We start from the raw sequence: 14809 nt of genomic DNA on the forward strand, positions 1-14809 counted from the left end.
AAAAAAAAAAAAAAAAAAAAAAAAAACCTGTTTCTGGTAGTTTTCTAAGCATTGAGGTAGAAGGAAGAATACAGGAGGAGCCAAAATTTGCATTTAGAAAATGAGACCTTCCTCCCAGAACTGCCAACACAGATGCTCTAAAACACTTTGTTGAAAATTAATTCTCTCCACAGAAACAATAATGGAATTCTAACCAATTTTTTCTCTTTAAAGAAATAGATTATATTTATGCTATAATTAAACCCAGCAAAAAGACCATAGGCATTTCTTCAACTAGGTCAGAAATTATGAAGTTAGGTGTGCCAACACTGCTATCAGACACACCTACCAACAATTTCGCATCTTCCCACTTCATGCTGCCCTGAACAGCAGGAAATGTTCAACGTTGTCACAAAGCTGCTTTCCTCTGCTTTGCTACGCAAGCATCTTCTACCTGCAGTATTTTTCATGGTTTATTTTTCCTATCTTGCAAAAACGAACCGCACCTACCTGTTTCCCTATCTACAAAGATTCCTCCCATAATTTTATTGTTAAATAAAGTCTTTATTCCCTTTTATTGATCAAATTTGAACTTTATGCCTAAGATACTTGTACCTCTTTTTTTTTTTCCTCCACTTTTCTGGTGTTTTTTTTTTTTTTCCTTGCTTGGGTTGCATATTCTGTAAAGCAATGAGAAATAATATCAGCACAGAGTTACTACCACATGCTCCGATATGATGATGTGGCACCTGCCACAGGCCAGGTGTCCTTTGAGGGATGCTTGACTCTGCCGCTGCTCCTCAGAAAGCAAGAAGAGCCTGGGAGTTTATGCCACTGTTTCTGACCACACAGTAGGCCTGATCCAATAGCTAGGAATATGAAAGCCTAATATCAGGATAATCCTGAGACATAATTCAGATTTTCCCAATGGGATCAGGCTGGAGATAACCTCCATAGGATTTTGCTTGAAATTTTATCCCTGCAGGGGAGTTTCTTCCTATTTCCAGTATCTATTGTTACACAATAAGCCACCCAAACATTAAGTCTTCTATCACTGTGAAACTACTCCAAGTTTCAATTTTCCATTGCTTCATAACAAACTATTCCAAAGTTTAAAACTGCAATTATTGTATTTGCTCATATTCTGTTGGTTGGGAATTCAAACAAGGCATGGCAGGGATTGCTTGTCTCTGTCTGTGGTATTTGGGACCTCAGTTGGGATGGCTGAAATGACTGTAGGGGCTGGCTGAACTGGCTGGACTGGTGTCATACATCTGGGGCTTTAGTTTTCACTGCCAGCTGGATTCCTCAATTTCCTACGCCATGTCACCTTCCCATGGTGCTAGCTCAAACTTCACACCTTGGTGGTCTGAGGTGGTCAGGTTACTTACATGGCAACTGGTATTTTCATCCTCCTTTTCCCACACACAGTCTTCATAGCTTGAACCACTTACAACAGTGGTTTGTTTCTGTTTTGTTTTGTTTTGTTTTGTTTTTGTTTTTTGAGATGGCGTCTCGCTCTGTCCCCAGGCTGGAGTGCAATGGTGTGATCTTGGCTCACTGAAACCTCTGCCTCCTGGGTTTCTCTCCTGGGAAATAGACCCCTCCCTGGTAGGTGGAGTGGTTTGTACAAACATGGAGGCAAGGAATGGGAGGCAGCCACCTTTAAAAACCAGCTACTACACTCCGCTCCCTGTCCTGCTTGCTCTTTAGCAGGTTTCTCCTGGGAGCGCTTTCTAAATGAAATCACCTACACATAAACTCCCATCTCAGAATCTTGCCTCTGGGAAACCTGACCCTAAAGATAAAGGTTATTTCAATCCAAAGATTTCAGCCTCCTATTCTGGGAAGGTTTGTTACTAACATGAACTAAATCCAAGTCTCCATCCTGACATCTGCAAAATCCCAGGAGCAAGCATTATAGCTCTAAATCAGGGGATCCCCAATTTGGGATGCTCATTACAAACACTTGGGAGCTCAAGAAAAAAAAAAACCCTTAATGTTTGGGACCTACTCCAGGGATTCTGAATTCATTGGGCTGGAATAAGATGTATGCATGGATATTTTTGGTATTTTTTTAAAGTTCCTCTGGTAATTCTAATGTGCAGTTCAGGTTAGGAACCACTGTTCTGGCTGGGTACAGTGGCTCACGCCAGTAATCCCAGTACTTTGGGAGGCCCAGGTGGGTGGATCACGAGGTCAAGAGATTGAGACCATCCTGGCCAACATGGTGAAACCCTGTCTATACTAAAAATACCAAAATTAGCTGGGCGTGGCGGCACATGCCTGTAGTCCCACCTATACAGGAGGCTGAGGCAGGACAATCACTTGAACCCAGGAGGCAGAGGTTTCAGTGAGCCAAGATCACACCATTGCACTCCAGCCTGGCGACAGAGCGAGACACCATCTCAAAAAAAAAAACAAAAACCAAAACAGAAACAAACCACTGTTGTAAGTGGTTCAAGCTATGAAGACTGTGTGTGGGGAAAGAAGGATGAAAATACCACAAGGTATCCTGTGAAGGCAAAAAATAAATAACCCTTAACCACATCACCCCTTGCCCTGGGGCCAAAATCTTATAGCTGCCATCACATAACATGGGTTGCAAATCTGGTTTTCAAATCCAGTTGCTGTAGGTCTAGGAGCAGAGTGGCTTCTTTTACATGTCTTGTCTGAATAAAAGTCACATATATATAGTCTACTAGTTCAGTCTGGAAAAATAAATTCTAGCCATTGTGTACCCTTTGCCTTATGGCCTACAGTATATTAAATGTTATTTCTAAATCCTACTAGAGTTTTATAGAAATAGTAATATCTAGCCTTCTCTTTACTAGGGACAAAGAACAATCTTGGTTATATTAGCACCTGAGTTGGAAAAAACAACTTTTGGTGCCATTTATTAAACTTCAAGAGTGAAATCTGATTATTAAAGTTCCACAGTGCAGAAGAATATTTCAGAGTATAAAGAACGCACAAACACTTTTCCTGGCTAATTCCACAATCAATAGGACAATATTTTCCCTTTTCTTCTTGCTGAGTCTCTTAATCTTTAAATGACACAGAGAAGAGCGTATTCTAACTTCCTGTAATTACATTTTCTTGTTAAACTTTATCCTTAGTCCTAATTCTCAATTTGGTTTCTATAATCACTGGCTTTTATTCTATAAAATTTTGTTTTGTAATTAGCAAGATAGAGATCAATGTAACACAAAATATGTGCTAACACAGAACCAGGTTTTGCTCTTCCATGCATGAATGCCAACTGTAGAGAAGATAACCTGCAAAAACAGTTCAAGGGAAACTTGATCTCATCCCAGAAATAACAGCCTCCTCTTTCATGGGAGGCAGCAATCTTAAAATGTTGCATTTCAACACTGTACTTCCACTTCTTGCAGGAATTATAACGTTGTAACGTCTCCGAAATGGTGATATGTCTTATAATTGTCAACGTTTAATTGGCAGGTTTTTTTCCTTCATAGTGATAAATAAAATAATAGTGTACCTTAAAACTGTCTTAGTTTGGATGAAATATGGCAATCCGCATTCACCCAGCTAAAGAAAGCATGGTATAAATTTCAAATTAAAATGCAGATATGTGAAAGAGAAAAATTGAATTTCCTGTCTAATGTAGCCCCTTTTGAACCCTATCAGGAGCAAACAGCAATAACCAAAGCTTGGAATGCTATATGCAAGTCACTACATATACCCTCTTTCTCATCTATTGCAATTTTGAGCATATTGCCTACATTTAGGATAATCTATAAGAAGCTATCTCAACAACATGTGTTTTTTTGTTTTGTTTTGTTTTGTTTTTTAAGATGGCTGATTAGAGGCATTGTAAGCATGCCTCATCCACTTAGAAGTACCAAAAAAGTGTGTAGACAGTTTTTTTTTTTTTTTTTTTTTTTTCCTTTTTTTTTTTTTTTTTTTTTTTTTGAGATGGAGTCTTCCTCTGTCACCAGGTTGGAATGCAGTGGTGCGACCTCAGCTCACTGCAACCTCCACTTCCCAGGATCAAGCAATTCTCCTTCCTCAGCCTCCTGAGTAGCTGGGGTTACAGGCACCTGCCACCATGCCCAGCTAATTTTTGTTTTTTTTTAGTAGAAATGGGGTTTCACCATGTTGGCCAGGATGGTCTTGATCTCTGGACCTCATGATCCACCCACCTCTGCCTCCTAAAGTTCTGGGATTACAGGCAGGAGCCACCATGCCCGGCCAACATTCCCATTTTAAATATATTATCCTTGGTGGAACATGGGAGTTTGACAGAAAAAAAAAATGATAGGAAACACTAAAGTCTAGGAAGGAGAAGGAAAATGTGCAGCTTGTGTGGCTATGATTGGCCCTGAACTGGTAGTGAATCACTTAGTACAGCGGAAGGTGAGTGAGTGTCTTCCTGCAATTTACCTTCTCACTTGGGAATTGTACTATCCAGGCCATAGGAGAAACACTTTGACTCTCCCAAGCCCTGATTCTGACTTGGGAGCAGCCAGGAGACTGTGGGAAGGAACTCCAAGGAGGGAACACACCTGGGACCTGAGGAGCTACAATAAAACACCATTCTTGATCCTTGCTTTTAGCAGACTATGCTCGGTCCTGGGAACCAGTGGCACCAGTCCTGGGCATTGGGGAAACCCAGGCTGCTGCTTCCAGAGCCGGGGCATGGGGCCAAAGTAGGAGGGTGGGGGCGGCTTTTGCAAACAGGACTGAGAAGCAAGTGTGCTGTGGGCTGCAGCTGCTGGTGCTAGATGTGGGCAACTCCTCCACTTGTCCTGAGCCAGACAAGAGTTGCTGCAGAAGCTTGGACATGGAACTGGGCAGGGGGCCCCCATGGCCCAGGGCTGAGTTCCGGGCTAGGCGTGAACTACCAGGTCTGACTGAACAGCCAGGATGGGGGAGGGATCCCCCAGCTGCAACAGCCAGGATCGGGGAGGGAGCCCCACAAGCACTGGGGCATGAAAAGGACGAAAGTCCCCCAGCTGCTGGCCAAGGGTGGGGCTGCTGAGACTGCTGGAACTGGCCACCCCCACAACATGGTAAGACCTCACTGTAGTGGTGGTTGCCCCTCACCCAAGCATTTCTCCAGGGCCTAAGGATCACCCCACCCCACCCCACCCCCAACTCCTCAACACAGCTAGTCCATGCACTCATCATTGAGGAACCTATGTACAAGTTTGCATGGTCTGGCTCTGCTTGGCTTCACTCCACCATCTGAGACAGAGTGCAGGATCCATGGTCCTGGGGGTTCCATAACCCAGTCCATCACCTGGGGCTCCTAAGCCTAAGTGACAGAGGCTGGGGACAAAGAACATATCACTACCACCTCAAGCACCTGCAGGTACTTGCTTCTACCTACAAGCACAACCTAGTGGCCTGGAAGCCAGCCCGCATGGCCCATTGCAACAACTGCCAACACAAAAGCACAGCACTTGGGAATCAGAAGAGCATCTCGCCACTACTGCTGCCACCATTGCCCACATCACACAACTGCTCAGGAACTCAAGAGCCTGCTCACCCACCCAGTCCACCACTACCACAACCAGCATTGAGAAAGGCACCCAGAGGCCCAAGAATCAGCCTGCTTGGAACCACCAACGTAAGTGTCAGAATACACTGCCACAGAGCACAAGGATAGACATGCTTAGCCCCACTGAAACCTAAAGACAGACCAATCTGGCGTTTCAGACCCTAGCACAAGTTCACCACAGCCTCCACCAATAACCGCACCCTAACACGCCACGGAAACCACAGATACCACTGACGCTATTTATAGCCAATGAAATTGTAGTAGTCTTCCCTACTCCATGCACCCAAAAGCAAAGCCAAAGGGTCCTACCCAAACAACATCATAGTCACATATTCAGGAAAAAGCCCCCTCAATGAAGGAAAATTCAAAAAATAAAGAGAAGCAAATGCTGTAAAGACATAAGAAACATGAAAAAGCAATATGATACCCTCATAGGAACATCATAATTCTCCAGCAATGGATCCTACCAAAAAGCAGTGCTCAAAATGCCAGATAAAGAATTCAAAATATTTATTTTCAAAGTTCAGTGATGCAAGAGAAATATGAAAAGCAATACAAACAGCTCAAAATCAGTACAGGAAATAAGTGAAAATGTATCAAAGAGATAAATATCTTTTAAAAAAACAGACATTCTGGAACTGAAAAAGTCATCAAAGCAAGAACAAAATACAATCGAAAGCTGCAAAAATAGACTTGGCCAAGCAGAATAGAGAATTTCAGAACTTGAAGGCAAATATTTTGAAATAATCTGGTCAGACAAAAAATAAAGAAAAAATGTTTTTCAAAAAATGAACAAAGCCTTTGAGATACTCAGGACTACATAAAGCAACTGAATGTATTAATCATTAGTATCCCTGAGGGTAAAGAGAAATTGAAAGGCTTAGAAAACCTACTTAACATAGTAGTAAATGAAAACTTCATAATTCTAGGAAGAGATTTAGACATCCAGATATAGGAGGCTCAATGATCCTCAGAAAATACGATGCAAAAAGTACTTCACCATGGCCTATTGCAATTCAAGCTGTCTAAAGTCAAAGTGACAGTACAAATTCTAAAATCAGCAAGAGAAAAACATTTTATCACCTATAAAGGAAACCCTATCGGACTAACAGCTAACTTCTCAGCAGAAACTTTACAGACCAGGAGAAAATGGGATGATATATTCAAAGTACTAAAAGAAAAACACTGTTAGTCAAGGATACTATGTCCAGAAAATTATCTTTCATAAATAAGGGAAAATAGTATTTCCCAGACAAGCAAAAGTGAGGAAGTTCATCACCTCTAGACCAGTCCTCCAATAAATGCTTAAGGAAGTTCTATACTCAGAAGCAAAAGATTATTAATAGCTACCATCATGAAAACACTCAAAAATATAAAAGCCATAGATAGAGCAAACAAACAAGGAAGAGGAAATACTCAAATGTTACCACTGTAGAATACCAACAAACTAAAATAGTAAATAATAAGAGAGAAATAAAGGGAAAAAATAACATATAAAATTACCAGAAATCAAGTAACAAAATAACAGGAATAAGCCCTGATATATCAGTAATAACCCTAAACGTAAACAAATTAAACTTTCCATTTAAAAAAATATAGACTTGCTCAGTGGAATTTTTTAAATGACTCAAGTATAGGCTGCCTACAAGAAATTCATCTCATCTGTAAAAACACATACAGACTGAAAGTAAAGGCATGGAAAAAGAAACTATATGCAAACAGAAACCAAACTTAAGCAGAGTAGTTATATCAGATAAAACAGACTTTAAGTCAAAAACAGTAAAAAGAGACAAAGAATCTCATAGGATCCAATATCTCATTATGGATCCATAAAAGGATCCATTCAGTAAGAGGATATAAACATTTTAAACATATGTACCCAAAACTGAAGCACCCAGATTTATAAAGCAAATATTATTAGAATTAAAAGAAAAGACAGACTCCAATACAACAATAGATAGGGATTTCAACACCCCGTTCTCAGCATAAGACAGTTCATCTAGACAGAAAATTAACAGAGAAATATTGAATTTAAACTGCACATTAGACCAGAAGGACCTAAAAATCATTTACAGAATATTTCATCCAGTGGCTTTTATAATACACATTTTTCTCATCAGCACATGAAACATTCTCCAGGTTGGACCATATGTCAGAACACAAAACAAGTCTCAACAAGTTTCAAAAAAATTGAAATCATATCAAGTATCTTCTCAGACCACAATGAAATAAAGCTAGATATCAATAGCAAGGAGAACTCTGGAAATGACACAAATACATGAAAATTAAACAACATGCTCCTGAATGACTGAATGAAAGAAATTAAGGAGTAAATAAAAAAAATTCTTGAAACAAACAAAAATCAAAACCCAATATGCCAAAACCTACAGGATACAGCAAAAGCAGTGCTAAGAGGGAAATTTGTAGCAATAAATGCCTACACCAAAAAATAAATAAATAAAAAAGACTCCAAATAAACAACCTATTGATGCATCTCAAGGAACTGGAAAATAAGAACAAACCAAATCCTATATTAGTGGAAGGACAAAAGGAAAAATCAGAGCAGAACTAAACTAAATAGAGACATACACACACACACACACACACACACACACACACAAAGGATCAGTGAAACAAAAAGTTGGTTTTTTGAAAAGATAAGCAAAATCAATAAACCACTTGATATACTAACCAGGAAAAAAATGAGAGAAAACCCAATAAAATCAGAAATGAGAAAGGAGACATGATAAATGATACCACAGAAATACAAAAGATCATCAGAGACTATTATGAACAACTATACACTCACCAACTAGAAAACACAGAGGAAACAGATAAATTCTTGGAAACATGCAACCTCCCAAGATTGAACCAGGAAGCAACAGAAGACCTGAACAGTCCAATAATGCATAAAAACATTAAATCCATAACAAAAAAAAAAATCTCTCAACTAAGAAAAGCCCAGGACCAGATATATTCATAGCCAAATTCTATCAAACATACAAAGAATTAATCTCAATCCTTCTGAAACTGTTCCAAAAATCTGAGGAGATGGGAATTCTTTCTAACTCATTCCACAAGGCCAGTATAACCCTGATACGAAAACCAGACAAGCACACAACAGAACAAAGAAAACTACAGACCAATATCCGTGAATAACATAAACACAAAAATCAACAAAATACTAGCAAATTAAATCCAATGACACATCAGAAAGATAGTATACCACAATCAACTAGGTTTTATACCAGGGATACAAAGATGGTTCAACATACACAAATCAATAAATGTGATACATTACATAAACAGAATTAAGGGCAAAATCCATATAATCATCTCAATAGATGCAGGAAAACCATTTCACAAAATTCAGTATCCCTTTATGATACAAAAAACCCTCAACAAATTAGTCATAGAAGAAACCTCAAAATAACAAAGGCCATATACAACAAACCCACAGCCAACATCATACTGAATGAAGAAAAGTTGAAAGCCTTTCCCATAAAAATTGGAACAAGACAAGGATGTCACCCTATTCAACATAGTACTGACAGTACTGGCCAGAGTAATTAGGCAAGAGAAAGAAATAAAAGACATCCATATGGGAAGAGAGGAAGTCAAATTGTCTCCGTGTAATTTGGAAAACCTAAAAACACCACCAAAAACCCTTAGTTTGATAAACGAATTTAGTAAAGTTGTGAGATACAAAACAATGTCCAAAACCAGTAGCATTCCTATACACCAATAACAATCTAGCTGAGAATCAAGAGGCAATCACATTTACTATAAAATAGTGTAAAATAGCTATAAGAATATAAAATACGGGGGGGCGAGGTTCTGGCTGGTTGTGCCCTTGTGAGCTGCAGCTGTGATCGCTGCGGTAGGCCCAGAAGTGTATCTTGACTCATAAATTGAAGAAGCCAGTGGTGCTGCAAGTGTTCTTTTGGGGTAGTGTCTGGGATCCAGTGCAAGTCGAATCATTGTTCAAATAAGGTGTAATTGAAAAGTGATCCTCTCTACAGAGCCGTCAAAAACAAGTAAATCCAAGTCTGGATCTCGCTCTTCTCGTTCAGGATCTGCATCAAGATCTCGTTCTCATTCATGTTCGAAGTCTCAGTCCCTAAGCCGATCTGTCTCTGGTTCAAGGAAGTGCAGGCTGAGTGCTAGGTCTGGTTCCAGATCATATTCTCCAGCTAATAACAGAGAAAGAAACCACTCAAGAGTATATTGGAATCGGATTTCCAAGGTCACAACAGAGGCTATAGAAGGCCCTATTATTTCCGCGGGTGCAACAAAGGCTTTTATCCATGGGGCCAGTATAACCAAGGAGGCTATGGAAACTACCACTCAAATTGGCAGAATTACCGGCAAGCATACAGGCCGTTGAAGACTCCAGATCCCAGCGAGACGGTCCCCTTCACCAAGGTCCAGGAGCCATTCTAGAAACTCTGATAAGACGTCTTCTGACCAGTCAAGGCGCTCCTCATCCTCCCGTTCTTTCCTCCAACCATAGCCAAGTTGAATCTTCTAAGCGCAAGTCTGCAAGGGAGAAAAGGTCCTCTTCCAAGGATAGCTGGCCATGTCAGGCTGCCGGGGATAACCAGGGAGATGAGGCCAAGGAGCAGACATTCTCTGGAGGCACCTCTCAAGACACAAAAGCATCTGAGAGCTCGAAGCCATGGCCAGATGCCACCTACGGCACTGGTTCTGCATCAGGGGCCTCAGCAGTTTCTGAGCTGAGTCCTTGAGAGTGAGGCCCAGCTTTCAAAAGCCCCCTCCAGTTTGTGGTGGTGAAGCAGCGGTCACTCCTTCCTACCCCAAGCCAAAACCTAGTCCTCCACTTTCCAGCACATCCCAGATGAGCTCAACTCTGCTGAGCGGTGCTGAGTATCGGCCTGGGAAACACCAAAGTCAGTTCGACCACAGTTCTCGGGTCCCTGAGTCCATCCAAAAAGAGCCCTGTGGGTAAGAATTCACCATCCATTGGCTCCACATATGTCTCATCTCAGAAGCAGGAGAGTGCTGCTCCAGGAGGAGCAGCCTATACAAAGGGTATCTAGAAAAGCAGAAGACAGAATAGAAAAGATAAGGAACAGAAACAAACAAATACAGACAAAGAAAAAATTAAAGAGAAAGGGAGTTTCTCTGATACAGGCTTGGGTGATGGAAAAATGAAATCTGATTCTTATGCTCCCAAAACTGATTCTGAGAAGCCTTTTCGGGGCAGTCAGTCTCCCAAAAGGTATAAGCGCCAAGATGACTTTGAGAAGCAGATGGCTGACTTCCACAAGGAAGAGATGGATGATGAAGGTAAGGACAAAGCTAAGGGAAGGAAGGAGTCTGAGTTTGATGATGAACCCAAGATGTGTTGAAAGTCATAGATGCAAACAAAAACCAGGAGGAGGAGAAGTCAGGCAAATGGGAGGGCCTGGTATATGCACCTCCAGGGAAGGAAAAGCAGAGGAAAACAGAGGAGATGGATGAGGAGTCTTTCCCGGAAAGATCCGAAAAGGAGGATTGGGGCAAGAGAACTGAAGGTGGGCACAGGGTCTTTGTACCTGAGAAGAATTTCTGAGTGACTGCTTACAAAGCTGTCCAGGAGAAAAGCTCATCGCCTCCCCCAAGAAAGACTTCTGAGATAAGCTGGAAGTGAAAGACTTTTCCACAGGGAAGTCTTCCTTTTCCATTACTCAAGAGGCACAGGTCAGTGTCCAGATGGACTCTTTTGATGAAGACCTTGCAGAACCCAGTGGCTTATTGGCTCAGGAACGCAAGCTTTGCCGAGATCTAGTCCATAGCAACAAAAAGGAACAGGAGTTTTGTTCCACTTTCCAGCACATACAGTCAGCTCAGTCTCAGCGTAGCCCCTCGGAACTGTTTGCCCAACATATAGTGACCATTGTTCACCATGTTAAAGAGCATCACTTTGGGTCCTCAGGAATGACATTACATGAACACTTTACTAAATACCTAAGGAGAGGAACTGAGCAGGAGGCAGCCAAAAACAAGAATAGGCCAGAGATACACAGAAGAATAGATATTTCCCCCAGTACCTGTCTACAAGGCTGAGGGAAAATACAAAGACGATCCTGTTGATCTCAGCCTTGATACTGAACGTCATAAGAGATTTTTGTTTTCTTTTTTTTTAGATGGAGTCACGCTCTGTCGTCCAGGCTGGAATGCTGTGGCATGATCTTGGCTCACTGCAACCTCTGCCTCACAGATTCAAGTGATTCTTGTGCCCCAGCCTCCCAAGTAGCTGGGATTACAGACATGTGCTAATTTTTGTATTTTTAGTAGAGATGGGGTTTCACCATGTTGGCCAGGATGGTCTCGATCTCCTGACCTCATGATCCACCCACCTCTGCCTCCCAAATTGCTGGGATTACAGGCGTGACCCACCATGCTTAGCCAGGAGAGAGATCTTAAATGAGGTAAATCAAGAGAATCAGTGGATTCCTGAGACTCCAGCCCCTTAAGGGAAAGCTCAACTGAAAAAAAACAGAGAAAACTCATAAAGGATCAAAGAAGCAGAAGAAGCACCGGAGAGCAAGAGACAGGTCCAGATCCTCTTCTTCCCAGTCATCTCACTCCTACAAAGCAGAAGAGTACACTGAAGAGACAGAGGAAAGAGAGGAGAGCACCACGGGCTTTGAGAAATCAAGACTGGGGACCAAAGGCTTGGTGGGTCCAAGTGAAAGGAGGTGGCAGAACGGAGGAACCTTTCCATTTCGAGCCAGAGGAAGAGGCTGGGGCAGAGGCAACTACTCTGGGAACAATAACAACAACAGCAACGATTTTCAAAAAAGAAACCAGGAGGAGGAGAAGTCAGGCAAATGGGAGGGCCTGGTATATGCACCTCCAGGGAAGGAAAAGCAGAGGAAAACAGAGGAGATGGATGAGGAGTCTTTCCCAGAAAGATCCAAAAAGGAGGACTGGAGCAAGAGAACTGAAGGTGGGCACAAGGTCTTTGTACCTGAGAAGAATTTCTGAGTGACTGCTTACAAAGCTGTCCAGGAGAAAAGCTCATCGCCTCCCCCAAGAAAGACTTCTGAGATGATGATTTTCAATCTCTTCTCCCCATCCTGATTTTAAAAGCCCTTCTTTCTTTTCTTTTCTTTTTTTTTTTTTTTTTTAGGCATGTGTAGTAATATTAGAAACCGAGAAGAGGAGTGGTACCCAGAGTACGCCCCCAAAAGCAAGAAGTATTACTTGCATGATGACCATGAAGGTGAAGGCAGTGACAAGTGGGTGAGCTGGGGCCAGGTGGAGGAGCCTTTCCTCAGGATCGGGTCCTGTTCACGTTCCAGAAATCAAGTACTAGCCCCAAGTTAGCCCATGACAAGTTCAGTGGGGAGGAAGGGGAGATTGAAGATGATGAGAGTGAGACAGAGAACTGAGAAGAGAAGGACAATTTACAGCCCAAAACCGAGTAGGGGCCACTCTTGACGGGATTCCTTGCCCAGGGGAGAGAGGCACTGGGAAGATGGCTGGTGAGGAGCTAAACAGTGGAACCTCAAGAAGATTCTGAAAATCCTATCCCACCCCTCACCAGCCGTGCAGATTGTAGTACCATGGAAGGCATCCCTGGCACTGCCTCCCACTGGACAGAGGAGGCTGGCTGTGGAACCCAATGGTCAGGCCCAGCTTTTGAGCAGAACACAGCTCATTGGGCTTTAACTGTTTTTCTCATTTGTCGTTGGTGTGTGGGGGGTGGGGGTAGGGGTTAGGGCAGGAGAGCAATGCTTGAATTTTTGTTTCCTATTAGAAACCAACAGTTTTGTTCTGAAGTTCATTTCATTTGGAGCTAAGAAGACTAATTTGATGATTTTCAATCTCTTCTCCCCATCCTGATTTTTTTAAAAGCCCCCTCTTTTTTCTTTTTCTTTTTTTTTAGGCATATGTAGTAATATTAGAAACTATTATATTTGGGAAAACTTTGATTCTTAAAGGAAACAAACGCTGTGAATAAACTTTGAAGTGTTCACATTTCTCTTGGGCCAAACTGCTTGGATCTTTTGTAAACCTGATTTTTGTATGTCACGGAGTAGTTTCCAGGCCTTTCGACCACCTTGTGTCCTCTTTTCTGCGCGCCTGTTATTCACGTGGAGTTGCTCCTAACCACCCACGTGCCCTGAGCCTATTTTCCTGATTTCTTCTGGCTGGCTTCCCTATTCCTCCACAGCAGCTCAGTATTCCAAACTGTTCTAGCCTCGCCTGGATCCTCCCAGCAACGGGTGGAACCTGAGGCAGTGTTCTGTCTGTTTTCTCAAGAACAACTTCTGAATTCTAACTTTATCTTTACAATATAATGTATTGAGAAACTTTTTTCAATTTTTTATTAATCTTTTTATAAATGGACCAAAGAAACTCCTGTTGATCGTTTTAAGGAAGGTGGTTCTCTGGCTGAGGTGGGTTCATGGGCTTTTTTGGGTTTTTTCTTTCTTTCCTTGTCTTAACCTTACGCCCTGTTTAAGTTGAAGCATTCTCAGATGTATGGGGGACCAACTCTTTAAATGGGGTCCTTGTGCTTGTCTTGTCTCAGTGCATTTATGCATATGTTATATGCAGACTGCACCCACCTCTTCTCCTGAGACTTTGCCTCTTGGGTTGTTGTGCTGCTTTCCCCTTACTTTGCTACATTTCTATAGTTAAGTTAGTTTTACTTGAATGATTCATGTTTAGGGGGGAAATGAAAATCTCCCTTAAAATTTGTTTCAACTCCTCCTGCAAATAAAATAAATGAAGTAGCAGATGTTTTGTGTGTGTGTGTATATATATAAAATACCTTAATAAATAAATTTAACCGAGGTGGTGAAACATCTCTATGAGGAAAACCATAAAACACTGATGAAAGAAACTGTGGATGACACAAACAAATGAAATACATCCCATGCTCATGGAGTAAAAGAATTAATATTGTTAAAACGACCATACTTCCCAAAGCAATCTATAGATTCAATGCAATTTCTATCAAAACGCAAACACCATTTTTCACATAATTAGAGAAATAATCCTAAAATTCATATGGAACTAAAAAAGAACCTGAATAGCCAAAGCAATCCTAAGCAAAAAGAACAAAGCTGATGGCATCACATTACCTGACTTCAAATTATATTACCAGGATATGGTAACCAAAAAAACACGGTACTGGTAAAAAAAAAAAAAAAAAAAAAAAAAAAAAAAAAAAACACAGAGGGGGGGANAAAAAAAAAAAAAAAAAAAAAAAATAGACACACAGATGGATGGAACAGAAAGAGTACCCAGAAATAAAGCCACGTATTTACAGCCAATTAATCTTTG

General features: G+C 41.4%; 1 pseudogene; it reads left to right on the top strand.

Moving 5' to 3' along the window:
- LOC108516556 (thyroid hormone receptor-associated protein 3-like) overlaps positions 1 to 12942 on the top strand; it is a 134880-nt pseudogene extending 121938 nt beyond the window's left edge.
- Positions 12943 to 14809: the final 1867 nt, after the last annotated feature.

This window comes from Rhinopithecus bieti, unplaced genomic scaffold, assembly GCF_001698545.2.
Source record: "Rhinopithecus bieti isolate Rb0 unplaced genomic scaffold, ASM169854v2 scaffold_37987, whole genome shotgun sequence".
NCBI lineage: Eukaryota > Metazoa > Chordata > Mammalia > Primates > Cercopithecidae > Rhinopithecus > Rhinopithecus bieti.